Raw genomic sequence first — 13125 nt, 5'->3', positions numbered from 1 at the left:
TCTCTGAAAGCCTTCAGATTCTTAGATGACATAAATTGTCATTGGATAGAGTATATCTCTGAAATGACCTTGACTTCAGTGTCTAGTAGTTATAGGGCCAATTTTCACATTTGACTTACATAAATGTAATACATGTATAGGTGGGGTGACGATATATATGTATACACACACACACACACATATATATACATATACATACATACATAGTTTTCACATACAAGTACAAATTCTATTCTTAACAAAGCCATAGGATTTAATTTCTGGTATGTTTTATGTTAGGGACTCCTTTTCCCTTTGTGCTGAGACTAGGAGGTGATTTCTCTCAAAAGTTGTGTTCAACTGATCTTAGCTGAAGTAGTTAAATTTTTTAAGATCTCCAAATTATTATCAGTAATCAGAGTCAACATATGGGATATATTTTCTTGAAATAACTTGTTTGTTGTGAAACTTTGGATAATATCTTTTATTCCCTCCCTTCTTCCTCTTCCTCCTCTTTTTGATAGTTTGTAAAGGCAAAAGAGGTTGTCATCCTTTCCTCTGCTTTGTGCTGATGAGAATGTGACTTTATTAAGTACCAGTGGACTCTTGGCGCATTCGACTGGTTCAGCAAAGATGAAGCTGATTCTCTTTCAGGATTTAAATTGAGCTCTACAAACTAGACGTAGGGAATGGGTGTTTGCTTGTGTTCCTATGGGGGGCATAAGTGCCCATGGGTGTGATACATGAGGGTTGTGCATGTGTGCATAAGAGCTGGTGAGCATGCTCCCATGGGGAGGCCAGAAAAGATGCGTCTTACGCTGTCGCTCTCTTACTCCCTTGATACAGAGTCACACGGAATCTGGAGCTAAGATGTCAGTCAGCAGTGGTCCTTCTCTTTCTACCCCTTACAGGCCTGGGGTTCTAGGCACAGCCCACTGTGACATGTGTGCTAGGGTTCTGGACTCTGGTCCTCTTGCATGCACAGGACACGCTCTCTTACCTGCTAAGCCTTCTCCCAATACTCCTTTGTTTTACCTCTGTCTATAGTAAAGGCAAGTTGCTTCTTGGAAGCTTGAGCTCCTAGAGAGTGGTTATAAAAATCGCAGAAAAAAAGTCTCCTCTAATTAGATGATTTGGAATAATGGAGATAGCAAATAAGGATGCTTATAATAAAATATAAAATGTACTGAAAGTCACTCTCAGGAAAGAAGTGGGAAGAGGGAGAGTGGACTGAGGCTAAGGGTGCAGTGAACATGGGGGACTGTTGTATTGGGGGTGTTTCTCTGTTTCAAGGCTCTACTGTTGAGTGAGGAGTAGAAGTTGCTTTTATGATCACACAAGTATTTCGGAAATGCAGGAGGAGATCTTTGCCAAGACTGAAAGGTCCGCAGGAGGCCTGTTTCTTGTCTATCATACACCTCCCCCTCTCCATTTCCTGATTGTGCATAGGGATTTCTACTGCTATGCTTCCAAAACTTGCAATATATTTTGCATACATAGGCCCTTGTTAATATTTGCCAAGTAAGTGAGTACATGACTTTGTTTGGTAAAGTTCATCCACGCAGGCATTGGTGTAACTATATACCATACCTATAGCTTACAAAAGAAGTCATACTTCTAAGAGTCATGCTTTGGAAATTGTTTTATTTCTGTAGGAATATTTTACCTTCACAGGAACACCAAGAAGCTGCCTTTCAACTTTCTTTTCTTATCTAACAAGGCTTTTACAGATTCTTTGGTCTATTTTTCTTAGTTCAAGGAAACTTCCAGCCTCTGCATTCAATCTGGGGAGGGTGCTGTGGCTAATTTGATGTAAATCTTGAGGGTGCCAGAGAGCATGGGGCTCCACAGGCAGACGCTCCTGAGCTAACAAAGCTGTCTTTTGAGCTCTCCAGCAGGAGGAGCACACTGAAAAAAAAATGAAGAGAATAATTTTTGAAGTTTCTATGAAGCTACAAATAGTCCCCTTTCTGCTCAGTGGCATTAGGAAATGTCACTAACAGAGTGTGATGGGTCATTTCAGTTGTGAACTGGATGGGATCTAAAGTCACCTGGGAGATGGGACTCTGGGCATACTTTTGTTTTTCAAGACAGGGTTTTCTCTGTGTAGTCCTAGCTGTCCTGGAACTCACTCTGTACATCAGGCTGGCTTTGAACTCAGAGATCCACCTGCCTCTGCCTCCAAAGAGCTGGGATCAAAGGTGTGCGCTACTACCCCAGGGCCTGTGTGCATACTTAGAGAAAGTTATCTTGATTAGGTTAAGTGAGGTAGTAAGACATACCCATTGTGGGTTGCACTGTCCTTTGTGCTGGGATCTTGGACTGACTAAAAGAGGATAAAGGATGCTGAGCACTGATCTCTGCTTTTGGCTTTGGACACAATGTGATCATCCACCCCAAGGTCCTATTGCCCTACCATCTTTGGTTGTGCTCTGAAACCATGAACAAAAATAAGACCTTATTTCCTTCTATCACATGTTTTGTGGTACAAGAAAAACAGTTGATGCAAATGCAAACCTCATCAGATTGATAAAACCTAGTGTTGGGACAGCACCTTCCTAGCGTCTGGAGGATGCTTTTACAGAAAGTGGCTGCCAGCCTTTTGTCAGAAACAGTGGAAGTCAGGAGATGGAAAAAGTGGAGATGAAGTTGAGGCAGCAATGTAAAAAAAAAGATAAACTAGTTTCCTTCACAGAACAAATGTCATTCAGAAAAGAATAGATATTAGTTTCTAAATATCTATAGCAAAAGCACTCATTACCAGCATACCTATACTGCTAGAAATTTTAAGGGAAGGCCATCAACCAAACAAAACTTGCATCCAATAGAAACCTGGATATGCACAAAGGAATAAAGAACATGGAAATGACAACTGTGAGTAGATGAGAAGCACTTTCCCTATTATTTCAATCTCTTTAAGTGTTAATAGACTGTTTAAATCAAGATAATAGTGTTGCATGGCACGATTTATAGCAAAGAGGATAAAATGGACAACAGTATCTCACAAGGCAGGAAGCAGAAATGCCACCATGCTTTGTACCATTTTTTAATTTTATGTGAGGTACTAGAACATCCTTTAAAGGGACGCTGTGATAAGATCAAATGTATATGTGGCTGTTATACCTTAAAAACACAACAAAACAAAAAGTTAGAGTAAGACACAAAAGGAAATGAAGGAGGATCATTTTTTAGATCCCCATTTAAAGAAGAAAAGGAAAATAAGAAACAGATGTAATAAGGTTTTTTAAAGGCGAGATGAAGATTTAAAGTGGCTGTATCAATAGTCCTAATGAATGAAACAGACTGAAAACTACTTAAAAGAAAGTAATTGTTAAATTGGGTAAACTCAACCACACATTGCCTACCAAGCAGTGGTAGAGTGAGTATATTAACATTAAACAAAGCAGATTTCAGAGCAAAAAATAAATCACCGTGTGTAAAGAAGGGCATGTCTTCACAATGGGAGCTCCAATTTAACAAGAGAGGGCGTTGCTAAATGCCTAGAATAGCTTGCAAACACACCATATAGAAAACCTACACTTCTGTAAAGAAACAGGAAAAACAGGCTGTCAGACAGGGATTCTAACATCTTGTCTCAACAACTGATAGGCCAGAAAATCACTGTGAACATATGAACACATGAATGATATTGTGAAGCAACAGGACCTAACTGAAAGTCTTATCAAAAAGGCAAGATGGTACAGACAAAAGCTGAACCCATTCAACACTGGTGGAAAGGTTGATTGCTGCACCTGTGAGAAATAATAAGGAAGTTCTTGAAGCATCTGAAAATAGAATTACTGTATATGCCCACAACCTCTGATCTGGCATCCCCTCGTTAAGGTACCTGAATACCCTTGTTCTTCACAACATTATCCACCATAGCCAAGGTATAGAAATTAAGGTAATCACTGGTGAATGAATTGAGAAAAATTTAATGTGCATATTTATTCTTTATATGAAGATTCTGACATTTACTACAACATAGAAAAAATCTAAAGGGCATCATATGACGTTAAATAAGTGGACACCAAAAGAAAGATAATAGACAATCTGATTTGTATGTGGAATCTTAAAGTAACAACAGAGCAGAATGGTGGTTATAGAGGCAGAGACAGGAAAAATGGAAAGAGATCTATCAAAGAACATGAAAATTTCAATTATGGCAGAATGAATAATAAAGAGTTCTAATGTATGAAAGAATAAATATACTTACTAATATTGCCTTGTACACTAGGCCTGTGTTAGGTTTTAGGCATTCTTACCACAGACATACACAAAGAAACTAAGTCTGAGATTATGAATTTGCAAATTTTATTAACTATAGTATTCACTTCACTGTATGTCTCCGTATCAAAGCATGGTGATAATCGTAAGTATACAACAAAAGTTGGTAAGCGTATTATCCAGTAACAACAAAGATGACATAATTGTAATTAATTTATCTATTCACTTTACATCCTGCTTGTAGCCTCCTCCCTCCTCTCCTCCCAGTCCCACCCTCTCTGTCTCTCTTCTCCCATCTCTCCTCCCCCATTCCTCAAAAAAGGGGAGCCACCCACCCCAGTTCATCAAGTCACATGAGGACTGAGCATGTCCTCTTCCCCTGAGGCCTGAAAAGGCAGCTCCTCCAGGGGATCAAAAAGCAGGCAACAGAGTCCATGTCAGAGTTAGCCCTGGCTCTCCTTACTAGGGAGCCCACATGAACCCTGAGCTGCCCATCTGCTACATCTGTATAGCGGGCCTAGGTCCAATCTATTCGTGGTCCTTGGTTGATGTTTCAGTCTCCAAAAGCCCCTCTAGGCTCCAGTTAGTTGGCTCTGTTGATTTTCTTGTGGAGCTACTGTCACCTCCAGGTCCTTCTATCCTCCCCCTCCCTTTTCCACAGGATTCCCTATGCTTCCCCCAATATTTGACTGTGAATCTCCACATCTGTTTCAATCTGCTGCTGAGTGGAGCCTCTGAGAGGACAGCTTTGTGTTGTACTCACAGTATAACAGTATAACAGAATATCCTTAATAGTGTCAGTGGTTGGCTCTCTCCCATGGGGTTGGAGATGACATAATTTTTAAGTATATACAGAACATGTATCAAAACTCTCTTCTGAGTCATAGAAAAATTTAAGGTGATTTTTTAAGATTTATTTATTTATTTTATGTATATGAGTGCTCTACCTGCATATACACCTGCATGTCAGCAGAGGGCATTAGATCACTTTACAGATGGTTGTGAGCTACCATGTGGTTGCTGGGAATTGAACTCAGGACCTCTGGAAGATCAGACAGTGCTCTTAACCGCTGAGCCATCTCTCCAGTCCCCACAAAAAGTTTTAATGAATAACTTATATTACACAAAACATAGCCAAGATACAGTAGAATAGTGTTGTCATGGTCATGTAATACAAAGTATTCTTTGTCTATCACAGGATTTCAGTTTACAAATGTGTTATAGAATTGCACTTGGACAGTTTCAAATAAATGTAAAGAAGCATACTTAAAGGGTCTACCATGTTCTGTTTCATGCTTAGAAGATCGTTTTGGATGACATCTTTCTTGGTTTCCCAATTCAATGGTACACCTATTTGGAGATAGCTGGCCAATAAGGATAGAAACAAAGCCAGATTTTTTTCTGCAACTTGGAGATATCTGAGGATGTAGTTTCAGAAAAGAAAAGCTGGAGAAGATCCAGATATCATTTCAGAATGCTGGGCAGAATTGCTCCAGTATTTTTGAGGAGAATGTTTGGGAGTTGTTTGTAATCACTGAGGACAGGACTGAAACAACAAAGAATGGATAAACAATCCTACACACAGATCTCACAAATGCCGGTAGAGTTCCTTCTGGGAAACACTTGGCTCTGTCAGGGCTCAGGCTGCTCTTTTTTTCATGTTCATTCTGAGGACAGATGCCTTAAAATATGCATCTGAAAGACATTCACTACAGCTTTGCTTAGCCTTGTAAGAGGCCCAAGGCTTTATCTACAGTGCAAGGAATCTTTTGTCTAGGATCAGATGGACGGGAGGAGGACCTTCCCTATCAGTGGACTGGGGGAAAGGCATGTGAAGAGAAGAAAGAGGGAGGGCAGGATTGGGAGGGCTGAGGGAAGGGGCCACAGCTGTGATTCAAAGTGAATAAATTGTAATAAATAAAAAAATAAAAAAAATTTTGTCCATAAAAGAAGCTATGAATTCAGGAGGAGTAGAGGCACTGGAGGAGTGGAAGGAGGGAGGAGAAGGGTAGAAAATGATATAAATACAGTGTGTTTGTGTAATGAATTCTCAGAAACTAAAATTGGCTAAATATTTAAAAGAAGAAGAGGAGGAGAACATAAAAAGAGCAGGAGGAGCAGGAATATGAGAAAGAGAACTTCTGCCAGGCATGGTGGCATGAAGAGAGGGAAACAGAGTTTGAGGCTAGCCTGAGCTATATAGTGAGTACCAGGCCAGCTACTTGGTGAGAACTTGTCTGGAAACAAAACAAAACAAAAATGTAAGAGTAATGGAAAGCTGAAAGAAATTTGTCTTTTGTATGTTTTCTTATCAATTTTAATCTCTTCTGGGACCTGTGGATGGTTCTATCACCATTTTCTTAGGCAAAGCCATCGCCAATAGCAAATAAGCAATTCTTTTCAAACAAATGTGTAAACAGAAATAATATAGGTTCTTTCGAAATACCTTGATTTAAGCAATTGCACCTTCACGTTCTTAGTGAATCCAGGGTTGAGGTTTTATCTACACACACAATTTTCTTCTGTCTGCTCTGCATCTCCAGAGTTCTACTGAGAACAGAACTTTGCATCCAGAAAAACCTTACACATTTAATAGCCTTGAAAGTATACAACACATCTAGCCACATAATTGAAAATAATAAGGCCACAATAAATGGGATGGCCCCAGGGTGAAGCACCCAAGGGATTCAATTGGTGTCACTTTGCATCAATGTCCATGCATCATGGTAATTGAGGTAACATAACCAATTACCACGTTTTAATTAGAGTTCTAAGAACTTGAGAAAAATTGCAATGATGAGCCAGCTCACTTTTAAAAAGGAAAGAATGAACGAAATAAAAGAGAAGAAATCTGACACGTTACATTGCTCAGGCTCCGCACAAGGGGAGGCTATATAAAGCCATCCTCCTCCTCCTCCTTCTCTCTCTCTCTCTTTTCTTTATTTCTCACTGAATACTTTCCCACTTTCTCTGTATTATTATTGGTGATACATTTTAAAAATTAGAACTTTTAAATGATATTTTTCGACAGGTAATAGTATCCTCACCCTGATCTAACAAATAATTTTCCAACATTATGACTAAAAACATTCTTTAGAATACAACCTCAGCTTAAAATGCCATTTCCTGTCTAGGTGTTTTTCACATTGTAAACCGAAGAGACATCCTTAATGTTGAAGTTGGTATCTGAACGTAGTAACATATTAATAAAGTATATGTTTCTCTGGCTCTGGTCACTAAACAAAAATAGACTTAGATTCCAGCTCCCCCCATGAACAAAAATTAAATGCAGAAAGAATTACTGCATTTAGAAAATAAAATTGACTTGTGGCAATTATTTTTATAAGGCTAGAGTTTAAGTGAGAAACCTCCTGTAAAATTTTACTGCTGCTACATAATCAAGTAATTATGTAATTACTTGTACTTAATTACTTACAAGAGAGATGGTTGTTTAAAAAAAATCTTTATACATGTCAAAAACAGCTTCCCTCTTTAGAATATTTCTAGCTAGGCTCCAAGTACCAAAAAGCTCTTTTACTAGCGCTACCCTACATTAGTTTTATTTCATAAATCTCTCATTATTTTTCCAATGATAGAAAGGGCATCACTTAAATATATACATGCTCATTCTTCTGTTTACTTATGGTCAGAGAAGGGTATGGGAGGGGAAGAGAACAGAGGAGGAGTAGGATAGAGAAGAAGAATGGGAGTAGGAACAAAAGAAGGAAGAAATTGCTTTAAAGTATAATTGAATGCTAAATATAAGATATGATGTTAAACTGTAGAGTTTTCCATATGCAGAGAGAATTTCTCAAGGGAAACGAATCATTCCCATGAGCATTACAAATCCTGTGATTAAGAGTTTGGCCCTTAGTTGTGTTACTATGGCAAGTTACTTTTCTTGTACACCTGCATGAACAGACAGATCTCATTCTCAGTTACATGGGGTTAAAGGAGTCAGAGTGGAAACTGCGTTCCACAGTTGTGAACACATGGTCAATACATGTTATTTGCTGTTGGCATCTATCTTATTGCCCTGATCACGTGTTACTTTTTAAAAAGACATTTTTTCAGTATCCTGATTGACTATTGCATATGACAGTCAATAGCATGGGTGAAAACCTTTGTTGAGATATTCTTTACTTTCCTCAGAACAGAAACTAAAATAATCTGTTATACGATTAGTCACAAGAATATTCCTGGGTGTGCACTGCCCATGAGTATTGTCCAAAACATGTCTTCTTTGTAGTAGCTAGACCATGCTGTCACATGCTCTTCTGACTTCACAGTTCTGTCCTATGTAACCTGTAGCTTCCCTACCACTCCCTTCCTGTTAAGCTCTTCCTGGAGGTTGTTAAAACTTTTTGCCACTGCCATAGCTACAGCTGCTGGAACCACCACACAGTAATTTTGTGGTTTAACAAATATTAGCCTCCAGCACTGAAAGGGCCAGAACCTCTGCCTTCCAAGTTCCCTGCCTTTCTAGGTCCAAAACTTGAAGACTGAATGTTGTAATTGCCTCCAACCTCCTCCAAAACTGCTTCCTTCATCACTGAATCCATTGTAGCCATCTCCAAAACTATGATTGCCACCAAAACCACCTCCATAATGGTGCCAATGGTTCTGGGGCAATTTGACCTCTCTGGCTCGAGGAAGTACTAGTCATCTCCTGCTTCCACCAGGCTTCTTTTACTCACAGTGTAGCCATTCTCAGTGTGGTATTTCTGGATGACTACTTTATCCAGAGTCAGCATCATCAAAGGTCACAAAGGCAGAGCCTCTCTTCTTTCTACTGTCTCTGTCAGTCATGATTTCAATCACTTCAGTGTGCTTAATAAGCCAACAAATTACAGACAGTGAGAAAAACTTTTCTTTGTGTTTCTACATAGGATTTTTATTTTAAAACCTTTTTTATTTTTTCTTTTATTGGTACATGTCAATAGCACAAATAATGCTTTATTACGCTATTTTTATACGTGCATATACTATGGTGTAGTGCTCATTTTTAAACTCTATTTTATTTGGGAGTTTAGGCCTCAGCCTCCCTTCCACCCTCCCAAAGAGAAGGTTAGTGGGGAGAGAGGGCCCCTTCACTTCTCCCGTCTGTTTAGGGTCAGTGGGTTCTTTTAGGGCTCTACCAATCTCTGTCAACATCGGGGGCAGCTAGCAGCCTTCTCAGCTGCTGTGCTTCATTTCTCCGTCTGCTCTAAACTGCCACACCGTCTGTGTCTCGGATCTCCCCAAACTGCTATGTGCCACATGCGAACACTCAACACCACGCACCACCACACACCCCTCTCTGTGTCGCACGTGGCAGGCCGTTACCAGCTGGTAAAAGCCACACTCCACACAGGACAATTAACTGTGGACAAAGTATAGCCCAACTAAAATCCCACACTTGGGATTAAAACAAAAACATATTTACACAGCATAACTGAGTTTTTAAAGACACCAAAACTCCCATTACTGTAGCTTGATCACATCCATCCTCCCATTACCTTTTTTTTGTTCTCATCTTTTCTGTTATTTCTTTTGTTCTTCCCAAATATTGTCCCTTCTATTCAAAGCTGAGCATTTTAAGGTCAAGCTTTCAATTATGAGAGAAATTGTATGATGTTTGACTTTGTGTATGACTCATTTTTAAATATGATGATCTCTAAATCATGCCATTTTTCTTCAAATGACTATATTTCATTCTTTATGAATAGACATTTTCCATTGTGTATGTGTTACACATTTTCTTTATTTACTGGTCACTCTCTCTTAGCGCTTCAGTTAGGAATTTAAAAAATTATTATTGTCATCTCACTGATCCTTTGTTTATCTCTAGTCTATTAACACTTTACATATTTTCTTGACTTAACTTACAGTTTTAGATTTTTATTTCTAGCATTTAATTGTGTTTTATTAGTGGTTCTGTCTTTTCTTATATTACCTATATATGCATGTTGTTGACTTCTCCATTGGAGGATTTAATATATTAATCATAGTTATCTAAAACTTTCTGGTAATTCTAAAATTCTTGTCATATTGAGAATGTTCTTAATGCTCATCTCTTCAAACTCTTTTCCCCTAGCTCTTTAGCGTATGTATATTGTTGTTGTTTAAAGATGGACATGGAGGGTTAGGCAATAAAAACTAAATTAAATGGGCCCTTTGTGTGAATTTTATAGTAATCTGGCGAGGAGCTTAGCTGTATCTCATATAGCTGCAACTATAACTCTTTTTGTGCAGAGATTTGAATTTCTTACTGCTCTTGCTTTTGTCTCCCTTATTTTTCCTTTTATCTTTAGAATTTCCTAAGAACCTTCCTCAAATACCTTTTATGGCCTGTAGCTCTAACTCACTGTTTAGTGGAGCCATGTTGATGTAGTGATAACGGACGGAGGGAAGATGCCTTCTCTATCACTGACTGCGGTTTCTAAGTGTGCCTGTGTCTTTCATGTCACCCCTCCCATTGTCTCTTAGTTTGTCCACCTGCTTAGTTATGATAGGAAGACCAGAGAGGTTGATGCCCAAGAAATTCCCTTTCTCCAGATGAAAAGGGCCGTAAAAAGACTCTTGGATATACATCACGAAGACTTAACACATGCACACAACTCACCCTCCTGCCAGAGTCACCGATGGTAGACCAGATTCCATTCCATGCTAGCATACTTATCTCCAGGTGCCTCCTCCAGTGCACGCAGCAGAAGTGTGTCTGGCTTAGATGGCCAAAATTCTGCTGTGATTGTTCCATCAACCTCATTAAAGATACATTGTAATCCCACTATGTTTAGAAATCAAAGTCCATAACCTCACAAGCCTCCACAGATGGATCTCACTGAAACTGTGGAAACATTTTGCACTAGCCTGTCTACCTAGTTCTAAACATATGTATTTTAAAGTGCCAAAGGATATGACCAGACTGGTCACAAATCAGTAAATAAAATAGTTCATAAACCATGTATGAGCATCCAACCTAAGTAGCCAGGAAGAAATGCAAAGTGACATTTTAGGGGATTCTCAAAAGTCTTTATCTTTTAATTTAAAACTTTGTCCTCCAAAGCAGAAAACAGGAAACAGACAGGAGCCTACCACAGAGGGCCTCTGAAAGATTCTACTGATTGAGGTATCAAAGCAGAGGCTGAGACTCATAACCAAACTTTGGAGAGAGTGCAGGGAATCTTATGAAAGAAGGGGGAGATAGAAAGACCTGGAGGGGACAGGAGCTCCACAAGGAGAACAACAGAACCCCCTCCCCCCAAAAAAACAAAAACAAAATGGGCCCTGGGGACACTGCAGAGACTGATATCCCAACCAAGGACTATGCATGGAAAGGACCTAAAAAAAAAAAAGACCTTGCTTACCTGTAGCCCATAGACTCAGTCTCAAAGTGGGTACCCTAGTAAGGAGAGCAGGGACTGTTCTGGCATGAACTCAGTGGCTGGCTCTTTGATTTCCTCCCTCTGGGGTGGGAGGAGCAGCCTTGCCAGGCCACAGAGGAAGACAATGTAGCCAGTTGTGATGAGACCTTATGCTTTCTAAAAATCCTTTCCCTAAGTGGAAGTAATATTAAGGTCTAAAATATGCTCCCAGTAGACTCTTGAGAATATCTAAAGTAATTAAAGCCACGTTCCTCACAGGTTTTATCGTCTAGAGTGCCTGGCGCAGCGCAGAGACAAGGTGTGTGTATAATGCTGCCAATGCCATGCATGCATGTCGATTTTTAACATGTGTTTTATGTGTCATGGATTATGTAAAATAGTTACTGGGATTATGTCAAAGACTTTATGTTTTATTATTCTCCTTATATTTTTCTAGTTTTAAAAGGGTTTTTGTATTATAATATATCATTTTATTAAAAAAAATAGCTCTTCCTACAATTTTCCTGCTTAGCTCTCTAAACCTCTTTCGCCCCAGTTTCGTTCTGAAGACTCTTGAAATATCTGGTTGATATTTCCCCTTGCTTTATTCATCCTGCTCTACCGGGCTTTCAAGTCCAGTTGATCCTTTTATCTTATTCTTCTCTCTAGGCAATCTCACCCCACCCATAGCTTCAGGAGCTCCAGACATACAAAGTCAGGACTGCAGCTCTCTAGAGAGCTCCCCACAGCAGTTCAAACTCTGTTTGTTCTAATCTTTCCTGACAAACTGATCCTTCTGCAGTACTGTAGATCTCAGGAGTGTTGAGGCGAAGAACGGGTCCTCCTCCCCTCTTCGCTGTGTCCTGTGCCGCCAGCTGATGGGCGCTACTGCCTGATGACTGCACTATTGCCAGGTTAGTTCAGGAATCTTGGCCAGTGATTAGGTTGCATAGAGCACTTGTGCCATTGCTGGTACACAGAGCCAGCACTCAGTACACGAGCTGTTCTTGTTCTTAGCAGTACCAGCACCACAGCCTTTCTCGTGTCTCCTGTCTTTTTCTTCTGAAGCCTGGGTACTCTCTTAAAGGTACTAATCTGATGATGCCCCTTTGTGCTTGTCCAGGTTTGTTTCTAGTCCATTCTTTACTCCCCCTGGAGGCCAGTCCCTCTGCTTGATGTCAAGCCTTCAAGTGAAGACTGCTCCCTCTTACCTCAAAGCCTTGTTTCTTCTGCCCTCAGTTCCCGCTCAGAAAGTTCTTGTTCTCCAAAAATTGACTACAATCTCATTTCTCAGAAAAGCTTTTCTTGACCTCCTAGAATAGACTGAATCTCTTCGTGGTATCATATCATAGATAATAATCTGACCAACTAGCTACAAACCATATCTTTTTTTTTTTTTTCTACTTTGGAAAGTTTAAAAAAATAAACTCACGAGCTGGCGAGATAGCTCAGAGGTTAAGAGCACTGCAGCTCCAGAGGTCCTGAGTTCAATTTCCAGCAACCTCATGGTGGCTCACAACCATCTATAATGAGATCTGCTGCCCTCTTCCCATGTGCAGGTGTACATGCAGAC

At 39.7% G+C, this 13125-nt stretch overlaps 1 protein-coding gene across 2 annotated transcripts in view; it reads left to right on the top strand.

Moving 5' to 3' along the window:
• Nucleotides 1-13125, top strand: part of Akap6 (A-kinase anchoring protein 6) — a 436130-nt gene that overhangs the window by 396004 nt on the left and 27001 nt on the right. The window lies entirely within an intron of this gene.

Source organism: Psammomys obesus, unplaced genomic scaffold, assembly GCF_907164565.1.
Source record: "Psammomys obesus unplaced genomic scaffold, mPsaObe1.curated_primary_1811, whole genome shotgun sequence".
Lineage (NCBI taxonomy): Eukaryota > Metazoa > Chordata > Mammalia > Rodentia > Muridae > Psammomys > Psammomys obesus.
The sequence above is the reverse complement of the archived record's forward strand: the minus strand, read 5'-3'. Positions and strand labels throughout refer to the sequence as shown.